Raw genomic sequence first — 12,437 nt, forward strand, 5'->3', positions numbered from 1 at the left:
GCTCTCCAGCCTGTCCCAGCCCATCCACACACACCTGTCCTTCTCACAGACATTTATTTCTGAACCCGAATGGTATTAGCTCAAAAACACCCCTAATGTGAATATTCAGCAATGGAAATTTTTCCCTCCTCTCCTCCAAGCTGAGGAACGTTGGAAGTCACTGGATTTTCTCACTCCTGCACCCAGCCCCAGGTCTGTCCTCATTTCTGAAGGTCAGCACCTCCAGCCCCAAGCAGGTTATTATCCCAGGGATGTTTTATTCATGCTAATGCTGCCCAACGGAAATGATCTTTTTCATGTTAATGAGGAGTAATTCGAGAAATCAGGAAAATCATCATTCCACTGAGAAATGTCGTGGGAGTCTCTGACAGCAGAGAGCAGTGGGTGACACCTCACTGGGTCATGCCAGGCTGGGAGAGCTGGGAATGTTCACCTGGAGAGGACCTCCAGGGAGAGCTCAGAGCCCCTCCAGGACCTGAAGGGGCTCCGGGAGAGCTGGAGAGGGACTGGGGACAAAGGATAGAGGGACAGGACACGGGGAAGGGCTGTGAGCTGAAATAGCAGGCTTAGATGGGTGTTAAGAAGAAATTCTTAACTCAGAAGGTGCTGAGGACCTGGCACAGGGTGCCCAGAGCAGCTCCTGGATCCCTGGCAGTGCCCAAGGCCAGGCTGGACGCTGGGGACAGCCTGGGGCAGTGGGAGGTGTCCCTGCCATGGCAGGGGTGGCACTGGGTGGGATTTCAGGTCCCTCCAACCCAAACCCTTCTGGGATTCTGTGATCTCAGAAGTTTTGCTGGTTGCAGACGAATAAAGAGGACACGGCGTTTTCCAGATTTTTCAGAAACCTGACCTTTCAGGATCCATCCAAAGAAATGTTCCGCCTTTGATCTCTCATCATCCAGAGTAAGAGGGAATTTCTGTAGCTTTTAAGGTGTTTTATTCCTGCTGCTTATAAAGAAAGAGAAAAAAAAAAAAGAAGGAAAGAAAGCCTTTTGAACTCCTTGTTTGATGAGTAAGGTGCATTTAAAAAATGACTGGGATTAAAACAGAGACAAAAACATTGTGGGCAGGATTCTGAGTCTATTGCAGAGTGGGGGGATTTAAAAGCTCTGTGGATGTGGCACCTGGGGACGTGGGCCAGTGGTGGCCTTGGCAGCCTGGGTTTGGTCTTAAAGCTCTTCTCCAACCAAAACAATTCAATTCCATGATTTTATGATCTATGGAAAGGAAGAGTTTTGGAACCTCACCAGCCCTGCAGTGCTCTGGGAAGAAGATGGGGTTGTGGTTCTCTGCCTGCACTGATGTTCTGGGTGCTGGAGATGCCCAGGGACCTGTCCTCGCCCCGGGGACACTCCCAGCATGGACAGACAGGCTGTTCCCAGCATGGACAGACAGGCTGTTCCCAGCCAGGAGAGCCGGGCTGTTCCCAGCATGGACAGACAGGCTGTTCCCAGCCAGGAGAGCCGGGCTGTTCCCAGCCAGGAGAGCCGGGCTGTTCCCAGCCAGGAGAGCCGGGCTGTTCCCAGCCAGGAGAGCCGGGCTGTTCTATCCAGGAGAGCCGGGCTGTTCCCACCCAGGAGAGCCGGGCTGTTCCCACCCAGGAGAGCCGGGCTGTTCTATCCAGGAGAGCCGGGCTGTTCCCACCCAGGAGAGCCGGGCTGTTCCCACCCAGGAGAGCCGGGCTGTTCCCACCCAGGAGAGCCGGGCTGTTCCCATCCAGGAGAGCCGGGCTGCTCCCACTCAGGAGAGCCGGGCTGCTCCCACTCAGGAGAGCCGGGCTGTTCCCACCCGGGAGAGCCGGGCTGTTCCCACCCGGGAGAGCCGGGCTGTTCCCACCCAGGAGAGCCGGGCTGTTCCCACCCAGGAGAGCTGGGCTGTTCTATCCAGGAGAGCCGGGCTGTTCCCAGCCAGGAGAGCCGGGCTGTTCCCAGCCAGGAGAGCCGGGCTGTTCCCAGCCAGGAGAGCCGGGCTGTTCCACCCAGGAGAGCCGGGCTGTTCCCAGCCAGGAGAGCCGGGCTGTTCCCAGCCAGGAGAGCCGGGCTGTTCCCAGCCAGGAGAGCCGGGCTGTTCCACCCAGGAGAGCCGGGCTGTTCTATCCAGGAGAGCCGGGCTGTTCCCATCCAGGAGAGCCGGGCTGTTCCCATCCAGGAGAGCCGGGCTGTTCCACCCAGGAGAGCCGGGCTGTTCCCAGCCACAATTCTTGCTGCTGTCCCGGAGGGATTTTCCCTCACAGCCACAGCAGGGCTGTTCCATCCATCCTTTCTGATGCAGGAAATGTTTTTCAGCATTCCTGACATGCAAACATCCCTCAGCTGCCTTCGAGGCACAGGGAGAGGCCGGGGATGGTTTCTTGGATGGTTGCTGAGGTGGTTTCTGAATTCTGACTTGGTTTTCCACAAGTTTGCTATTCCTCTGCTCCCATTTCCTCCCTTTTCTTGGTAAATGCAGACTGACATCTGCAAACTTTCTGCCTATGAAAACTGTGCCTCCATCAGCATCTCCTTCTGCAGGAACTTGGGTAAATTTCTGGAAGCTTTTTTGTCTTCCCCAAGTCTATTCTTAGACAATAAACAAAGCCAGACAAATGCTTTTTCAGTCTGGAAAGGCACAAACAAGCAACCTGTACTTGTTAAATTAGGCACTATAAAAATGCTGAGCTTTAAATCATTGTCCCAGTAATTATTGTCATCATTGTGGTTATTAGATGACATAAGATTTTATTGCTGATAATTTGGAGGCTTTGATACATTTATTTGAACTGGCTGCTCCTTTGGCTAAGAATAATTGCTTAAATTTCTCTCTTGGGATTTTGCTTCTATAAAAAGATTGTTGACCTTGAAGATTTTGCTTTGTTTTGGATTCTTGTTCAAATGCAAATACTGAAAAGACACCTAGAGAGAAAAAAATGTAGCTCAGCCAGCAGAACACAGAATTTGGAGACCTTGGAGAGAGAAGCCAGGTTCTGGGTTGTCAGAGACCCCCCAGCTTCTCTCTTCCTCCTTTTTATTATTATTTTAAGAATAAAAAGTATTATTATTTTGGGAGAAGAAAGGTTTGCTTTTCCATTAGCAGATGTTGATGTGTTTGAGTGCTTTGGCTGCTCAAGGTGTGCACTGGGGGTTGGTGGAACGAATTGATGGATCTTTTGTGGAGCTGCAGGTTCCATGGCCAGGAACCGCCCCAGCCCTGCTGCTGGCCCAGGAAATGCTGCGCTGGGGGGGATGCGCCCATTCAGCTGTAGGGAGAACAAAGAAGGAGTTAGGAAATAAATCAAGGAGAAAAAAGGAGCTGGATCACAGCATCTAACGGTGCCAGGCAGGGTGACAGACTCCAGAGAGCTCCGAAATGTCATGGTTTCATGCGGTGTGCAAATAAGGATGAAATTGAAAATCAGCTCTTTTAGGAGAGGTAACTCTTAATTTGCATGAAATAATAATCAAATCATTATCAGGCCACCTTAAACAGCCACACTGAAGGTCACTTACCCGCACAGAGAGGCGCCACACAACAAGCTCTGTCTGGCGTCAGTTTGGAAGGAGAAGGATAATTACCCCTGGGATCTGTTAATTTTTGTGTCTGTTAATCAGGTGCGTGTTTCCAGCTAATAACTGACTTCAGCCTGCAAACACTGCCAATTGTTGGATGCTCAGATGCTCTTGTAGGACTGAATAACCTCTTAGCCTGAAACCGTGAGAAACTGAGGCAAAGCACGAATGGGACACGAAGTTCTTCGAAGATTTTTAATCAGGTGAGTAAGAACAGAGAGTCCAATGAGAGAGAGACTCCTTGTGGATAAAAGGCCAGATGAGCCAAAGACCTTCCATCCATAATTTAAAAATACTCATTCTCCTGTGGCAAAGGGAAGAGGGCACCTTTGCTGCAGAGAGCTGAAGAGTTGAGGATTGAGGAGAGGCTTCCCGAGGGCCATTCTCAGAGCTGTCAGCACTGACATTCGCGCCGAGCTCCCGCTTCCCTCGCCAGGAAAAGGTTGCAGTCTTGGCAGCAACACAGAAATAATCATGTCTGGTCAAGTGTGGCACAAAGGAGCTGAACTCCAACAAAGGGGAAAGCCACCTGTTTTGGGATGATTTATGGCCACGGCAGGAGAGGGTCAGGCTCAGCTCCAGGATCGAGGCTGGAATAAGCAGTGAACAAATGTTTCCTGTTTGTGGTCACCGATCTAAACTGCATATCCTTTGTTAGGCTCAGTCAGAAGTGTGGGTGTTATCCCAGTAGTGCAGCCTAAGCTGTGCATTTGCATTGTTCCCATTCACACCTCAGATGATTTTTTTAATTGGGTTAATGGCAAATACTCTTAAGTAACGGCAGAGGTGCAGGTTAATTATTCAGTAAGTGCTGTTGAAGACAGCGGAGTTTCCTCTCCTGTTACAAAAAGGCTTCATTTCCCACCATGTCATCAAACATCCTCGCTTAAGAGGCCTGAGAATGAATCACTGCCTCTGATTTAGGATCATCAAAAAGCACATAGCTGCTGCCTTGATTTAATTGACTTGTGATTTAACGTTAATGAAGCCCACGCGTCCCCGCTCTCCGATGCTAAAATGGAGCTCGTCTGGGTGATCTCAGTGGAGCCCAGCTGTGGCTGGGTATCTCTGCTGCTGCTGGTGCCCACACAAATCCCTGGGAGCAGCACGTGGAGGTCTGGGCACCACAGGCTGCAGAATAAAACCCATCCCTGCGCAGGGGGAATTGAAAGACCCTGCATCCCTTCCCCTGTTTAGAACCTGCATTGGCTTTAGCAACTAAAGGAAGAGCTGCTGTGTGAGGGTGGACTAAAGGTCCCACTAAAAGGTTGGACTTGATGGTTGAAGTTTGGACACGATGATCTTGGAGGTGTTTTCCAGCCTTAATGATTCCATGAGTCCACGAAATGTGGTTTTCCTGTAAGACAGGAATGTCATGGAAGTTCAAAGCAAGGTGTTCCCCCATCTCCCAGGGCTGAATTGTTGCCCTCAGCCCCACCACTGCTGACCTGAGGGGCACGAGGGGCTGCTCTCTGCCTCCCTTTGCCTTTCCTCCCCCTCGTGTCTGCATAAAATTCAGGAGTGCAACAGGGAATCCTTCCTTCCAGGGTCAGGCATTCGTGGCACTGTTTAATTAATAGTGATAATAGTAATGATAATTATGGTAGTAATAATAATAATAATAATGGTAATGATAATAATTCTTAAAAATCCTCTCAACCCTCCCGTCTTCCACAGCTTAGCTGAGCATTGTCCCACAGCCAGACTGGGGGCATTGGCGTTAATTAACTTGCACTGGGGTTAATTAACTTGCTCTGGGCTCCTGCTCCAGCCAGGAGAGATCTTCAGACAAGAGAAGCCACAGTCCGGGCTTGAGCAGGGCTGCAGGGCAGGCACAGGACCAGCAAAATCACAGATTAATGTACAAAGCACCAGCAAATGAGGGGGGAAAGCTCTGAGGAGGAAGGTGGGGGTTTTGTGGGATTTAACTCCAAGCAAAGGCTTTTCTTGCTCCTTTCCCCTCAGCTCCATGGTGAGGATGGTTCTGCTGGGCTCCCCCAGCCCTGCTGCCCCAGCCTGAGTGCAGGGAGATTTCCTGGCAGAGATTGTCACCATCCCTCCCAGTCCTGGTGAGATTTCCTGGCAGAGATTGTCACCATCGCTCCCAGTCCTGGTGAGATTTCCTGGCAGAGATTGTCACCACTCCTCACAGTCCTGGTGAGATTTCCTGGCAGAGATTGTCACCATCACTCCCAGTCCTGGTGAGATTTCCTGGCAGAGATTGTCACCATCGCTCCCAGTCCTGGTGAGATTTCCTGGCAGAGATTGTCACCATCGCTCCCAGTCCTGGTGAGATTTCCTGGCAGAGATTGTCACCATCGCTCCCAGTCCTGGTGAGATTTCCTGGCAGAGATTGTCACCATTGCTCCCAGTCCTGGTGAGATTTCCTGGCAGAGATTGTCACCACTCCTCCCAGTCCTGGTGAGATTTCCTGGCAGAGATTGTCACCATCGCTCCCAGTCCTGGTGAGATTTCCTGGCAGAGATTGTCACCATTGCTCCCATCCCTGGTGAACAGGGAGATTTCCTGGCAGAGATTGTCACCATCGCTCCCAGTCCTGGTGCACAGTGGCCATGGCATCTCCAGCCCAGCCCCATCCCGTCCCCAAACCTCCCAGGGCTGCTTCTGGAGTGGATGACATTCCATGGGATGATGATTCCTGTTTCCTCCTCTGAGTTATTATCAAAGTGTAAAATTTGTTCAGATTAACATCTCAACCCCCTCTTCTATTTTGGGGGGCTCTGAAAGCCTGGGTGATACATCAATGACCAAATGTAATTGCTTTCTCTAAAATATGGCTTTCTAAAAGGAAATCTGACTGGGATGCACGTAGTGAAGGATTTAATTTATGCCGAAGCAATGGGTCTGAAAAAGGAGGAGGAGGAAAAGTTGTGATAGGGAGGCTGAATTCATCTTCAGTTATGAATAATAGATGATTCACTCGGGAATATTTTTTGCTAGATTTAAATGAAATCTCATCAAAAACATGTTAATTGGATGTATTTATAAACCTGCAAAGCCCACTCAAGGGGGTTTTAGTAATATTGACAATACTAGAGGTTAACCATAAAACCAGTCAGAATTTATTGTTGCAAGGAGTTGTACCTGGTAATTCCTTGTAGTAACCCCTGCAAACGGAGGGTTTAACAGACATCCTCGTTCTCTGTTTCCGAATTGTCTCCCAGAAATTAGGAAGTGCTTCCTGGCTGAGCAAAGTTGGGAAAATTCGATGAAACTGGCCAACAAATCCAAACATCGGCCATATTTGCCCTCCTGGTCTGGGAAAAACCATTGATCTGAAAACATTTCCCTGTGAGCGTGGGGAGGGGCTGGGCTGGGATTCCCAGAGCAGCTGCCCCTGCATCCCTGGCAGTGCCCAGGGCCAGGCTGGACAGGGCTGGGAGCAGCCTGGGGCAGTGGGACGTGTCCCTGCCATGGAAACAGGACGAGCTTTGAGGTCCCTCCAACCCAAACCATTCCAGGGTTCCGTGACCTCCTTGCTCTGCTCCTGCCAGGAAGGAGCTGCTGTGGTGTCCCCAAGGCCAGAACAGAGAGAACACAAGACTGAGCTCGGCTTTCAACCTCCAGCACCGATCCTCCCAACGTTCTGTCTCGGGTTTTCGATGGAATTTCTTCCCCAGGTGCCAGAGGATGTCCCACACCTGCCCCTGCTGTATTTTCCAGAAGAAGGGAGTGATGGTTATTTCAACACAGTCTACAAAACTCTGCTTCTGTTAATTTGGCCTCTCTAGGTCGTGTTGGCCTCATCTGCATGCAGGGAGGCACCTCCTCCTTGGTTTAAGGGCTGTAACATTCTCTACTGATGAAAATACTTTGATAGGGTTTGTGGGGTGTTGGTTTTTTTGGTTTTGTTTTTTTTTTTCCCTCACAAATTATCAGGTCATTTAAAAAAAATGAGCTCATTTTAATCTAATTCTGCATGTGCAACTGTCTGGAGAGTTATTTTCAGCTCCAGTAGTTGCAGCTTGCAATTATTCTGCTTCCTTTAAGAAAAGAAAAGTAACAGCTCTATATTTTATGGAAATTACTGGCGATCTTTCAGAACAACTTGTGTTTAGGAGAAGTAATAGGAAAAATAAGAGGCCCAATGGATGGTAATGTGGATTTGAAAAAGCGCAGAGGAAGTAGGAAAATATGTAAAGATCACTAAAACATTAACATTTGACCACTTAGGCAGGAATATTTCAATTAAAAGCCATGTAATTCCTGTTGAAGTGAAAAGAACAGTTCCTAACTAACCGTGGCTTCTGATGGGGAGAAAGCGACTTTTAAATTTCATCTCCTTAATTGCTGTGGCTCAGTGCGCATCCAGAGATTGCTGCAGAGGTCACGGAGTTGAAGCGGGGCATCAAGGAGTGCCTCCAGCACCTCCATCCATTCCCAGCAGGGGCGTGGAGGTGGGAATTGGTATTTCCCTCAATTCACATCCACGTTTTGAGCCTTTCTTGAGGACAAGCTGCCAGTTTGTGTGCCTTGCTGTGGTGCTGCCGGTACAATTTGTGCACCCAGTTCCAACGTGCTTTAAATCTGATGCTCATTTTGTGCATTTCCGTGGAACCTGCACTGATCTGAGCCCAGTCCAGCAGCATTTTGTCAGTTTATCTGCTGGGAAAAAGCTGGGGACGGGAACACGTCCTTAAGGTTGCCTTACATGTCACAAGTATTGCTGCTTACGGGCGTAAATCAACTTCTCTGTCCCTTGAAGAAGAAAGTTCCCCTGATAATATTTCCTTTTACTCGGGTCCATGGATGACCTCAGCCGTGTTGGTGGCTCTGGCAGATTCCCAGAGCTGCCCCAAGGCCAGGCTGGACACAGGGGCTCGGAGCAGCCTGGGACAGTGGAATGCCATCCATGCAGGGGTGGGATGGGACGATCTTTAAAGCCCATTCCCACCCAGATCATTCTGGAATTCCATGATTCCCTAAGAGAAGCCTCATCCACCAAGCAGCAGCGAATCTCCTGCCAGGGACCGACCCTCCAGAGGTGAGGAGTGACCCTCCAAAGATATTCCAGAGAAACCTCCGGAGCACCTGACCCCAGCTGCGGCAGAACCAGCTCCTTTCCTCCCCCAGCCCCGGAACACGGAGAGAGGATGTGAACACGAGGAATTACGAGGCTTGGAAAGGAGGGAATGAGACTGGAAAGACTCGGGAGGGTTGGGGCTGCCACCGGAGGCAGTAAATACTTCTGCCTGCTCTGATGAGATTGAAGATTTACCGAGGAGGATTTTTTAAAGCGTTGTCTGCGGTGCTCAGGCAGAGATTTTTGATAGCAGAGAGGCACTTGTGGAAATTTAATGCCCATTCTCAACAATCTGTCTGTGTTTAGCAAGGGAGCGGGATGATCCAGGGGAAAGCGGGATGGGAAGTCCCGGAGCTGAGGGAGGGATGCAGAGCAGCTCCGGGAGGCGGAGGAGGCAGGGAAAGGCTTTTCTGTGGCTTTGCACGGGGTTTTGTGGATTTGCTGAGCCTGGCTAAAGCGGGTGCCTGTTCCTTGAATCCCTCCAGAGCCCGGTTGGAATGTGTATCCCTGAACTTCGCTCCTGTTCCTGATTCTGCTGCAAATCTCCCCAAAAGCTTGGCTGCGCTCTGAGAACGGCCTCAGAATCATCTCAGCCTGAGAATTATCCCGCCCCAGCTCAACAAGAATTAAGTTTTATTTTTCCTGCACCTCATCCCTGCTTTTCCTGCACCCACCCCCGCTGAGCCTGGAGGCTGGGCATCCCAAAAACCTGAGGACACTCCCGGTGTGATCCCGCAGCCACCCCTCGCTGGAGATCTCTCCACACGCTCCGTGTGCGCCGCAGCACTAACGAGCCGATGGCTTCTTAATTAGATTGGAGCATTCCGTTGTTAATTAATTTACTGGAATGTTTCAGGATGTTTCCCCCCCATCCCTGCTCCCCGAGGAGCAGCCAGCAGCGGTGCCACGTAGCACAAATTAATCCTTACCACTGCCACGTGTCACTTCCCCAGCTGAGGAACAGAAGCCGCCGTGGAATATTTGCTCCCCACAAAACACAAAGCCACGGAACATCTTCCTTAACAAGTGAATAATTCAGTTTAAACAACAGTGTCAAAATACCCTTTTGGAAATTTTCCCTTTGCCTGGCTAATGGCTGTCGTTCAGCGCTTTAGCGTTTAGTTTTCCTGCTGAGGATCTGGTTCTTGGGAGCCCAAAGGGCTGGTTTGATTTCTGCAGGTGTGGAAGGTTCTCCCCATGGCAGGGGTCTGGGATGAGATGTCTTGAAGGTCCCTTCCAACCCAAACCATTCTGGGATTCTGCGATCTGGGAGGGATTTGTCATCTCTCAGTGGCTACTGGTTAAATGAAATGGAGTCCAAAACCACGGATGGCCCCTCATATGATAAAATACAATGTTAAATTGTTCCCAGGAAGGAATTTCCCAGAGTTTCTGTGAGGATTTCTGGAGAGCCACCATTCATTGCCCTCATTAGTCTGACTCCAGCTGAAAATCAGGGCCGTGCACTCCCATGGAGGAATGGGAAGTGAAATATTTAAACTTTCCACTGTGCAAGTTCCTGCTAAACCACCTGCTTGAAATGAGAATGTTTCAAGGCATGGTCATTGAAACTCCTGCCCTGCTTGTTTGGTTTTCTTTGTGTTCTCTCAGGCACGTGGCAAAATGAAGGCGTTTTCAGGAAAGCAGCTCCTCCACTCATGGGATCAGTATTTGTTCTCTTAAGCCCTCGAATTCCTGTGATAAGGAGAAATCCTTTATCTTTTGGGGAGCTGTCCTCCTTGTAGTCGGGGGTGATGATGGTGAGGGTGAGGAGGGAGGACCCTGGAAGGAAGCCAGGAAGTTCTGGATGGTTGGAACTGCTCTGTGGCACAGCTGTGGGATTTCTTTGGGGCTTAAAAAGCCAAAGTTAAAGACACTAAAACTTAGGATGCCACGAGACTTCAGGGGTGAGGATTTGGGAGCCTTTGGGGTTAGGTTTGGTTTGGAATCCCAGATGCAGGGGAGGGAGGAAGTTTTGTGGAGTCCAGCGCTGTGACAGGTGAAAGGTTTCAGGTCTGAGTTTCTGAGTTACGCTAGCCTGCAATTTATTGTGAACTTCTGTTTTAACTTACAAAAAACCCCAAGCTGGTATTTTGCAGCAGCAGGAACAAGAGAAAGGACAAGCCCAGGTTTGGTTCAGGATGACAGTGGACAAGGAATAAGCAATTTGTGGAATTCTAAATGGAGGAGTCCTGAGAAGGGGCAAGAAAAATACCAGAAGGGAAGAGGCTTTAGGCAAAGGAGATGATTGAACTGCGATGGATATGGGATTTTTTTTGTGCATGTATCCAGGCAAGTGTTTGCTTTAGCTGTAATGACTGCCATAAATCACAGGGTGAAGGCTCTCACCGCACAGCCAGCCTGGGACAGAGCTGCTGATGCTTCCAGCTAATGGAGCAGATCCCCTGGAGGAACAGGGGCTGCTCCCATTGTCACTCACCTGGTGACACGGTGACAGCTCCTGCAGGGCGGCGTTTAGGACACCTTGGAGCAGCTGCACGTCCCTGTCACAGACACCAAAAAGTTAAGGAACCCTATGACCTCACCCAGCAAATTCCATCCCCTAACCTGTGACCTCCTGAGCGCCCACCAGGACAGGGGAGGGGTGACTGGAGCTGGCTTCTCCCTCCCAGCGCTTTGGCTGGGCTCCCATTCCTCAGGAGTGAGGGATCCAGAGCCTGCCCCCATGGGCTGCAGCGGGAGGGCGTGAGGGAGACCTGAAGATGGAGGTTCTGGAGCAAAAGTGCAGCCAGGCTCCCCAAGCTGAGCATTTTCTGCCCTTCTCAGCTCTGGACTGGGTTCCTGCCTTGCTGCGAGGCTCTGGGGAGCCAAGCCATGCACAGGGGGCGGAGGGTGAGTGGGGAGTTCCCTGAGCAGTGACTGAGCCTGACCACTGCCCAGGGCAGCTGGGGAATATCCCACCGCTGCTCCTCACCGGGAATATTGCAGAGCACAGTCCTGTGCCCTGGGATGAGCAGGGGGTGGCACTAGGTGACCCCCTGTGGCCCCTTCCAGCCTGACCCACTCTGGAATTCCGTGAGCTTTCCTAAGGCTCTCAGAATTTTAGGATTTCAGGGTTTCCTGTCTGGCACTGTGCTCTGCCTGAATTTAAAAGAAAAGCACCAGGCTCTGTGGCTACTCCAAAAAAAATAGAAAGCTCTTTTTTTTTTTTTTTTTTTTCCCTTTTGTGTGTGAAAAATGAGTTGCCCGTTGAAAGAAGAGCCTGTTCCACACCACTACACGTGTTTCATGCATATTCACAAAGAAGCAGGTTTGAAAAATACACTGCTGTGCTCTTGCTGCTGGAGATAGAGGAGCATATTACAAATTCCATTTTTTCCCCACTGCTTCACTTCTGCCGCTGTGTAAACACCGAGTGTTTGTTGTGCTGTTGGGATTAACTGGTGTTTGTTTAAGGTGGGAGAGGTGTTTTTAGAAAACAGATGGATTTGGACTGTTTGTCTCCCCCAGGAACTGGAGGAATGGAAGCTCATTTAGAATTGCTCTCTGTAATTTTTGCTGCTGGCTCTAAGGAGATGCTGAGAGTCTGCATTTACCTCTGTCCTCTCCAGCTCCCCTGCCTCAGCTGCAACTCCTGCCTGCTGCACTCTGCTTGTGGGGCTCTAGAGAACGAGAAACACTCTGGAAATACGCTCACACCTCAGACACAACAGCCAGCTTTGGGGGGATTTTTGATCTTTTATCCCGGGCTTTGCTGGGGAGAATAATACTGCCTTAGCACAGAGGGTGGGTGTGCAGGTAACTGCAGTAAAGGCAGATGAAGCACGCAGGTAACGCCCTGATTGATGCCACAGAAAAAGGCCCACAGGGAAATTCCTCATTCAGAG

This window comes from Hirundo rustica, chromosome 12 (assembly GCF_015227805.2).
Source record: "Hirundo rustica isolate bHirRus1 chromosome 12, bHirRus1.pri.v3, whole genome shotgun sequence".
In the NCBI taxonomy this organism is placed as follows: Eukaryota; Metazoa; Chordata; class Aves; order Passeriformes; family Hirundinidae; genus Hirundo; species Hirundo rustica.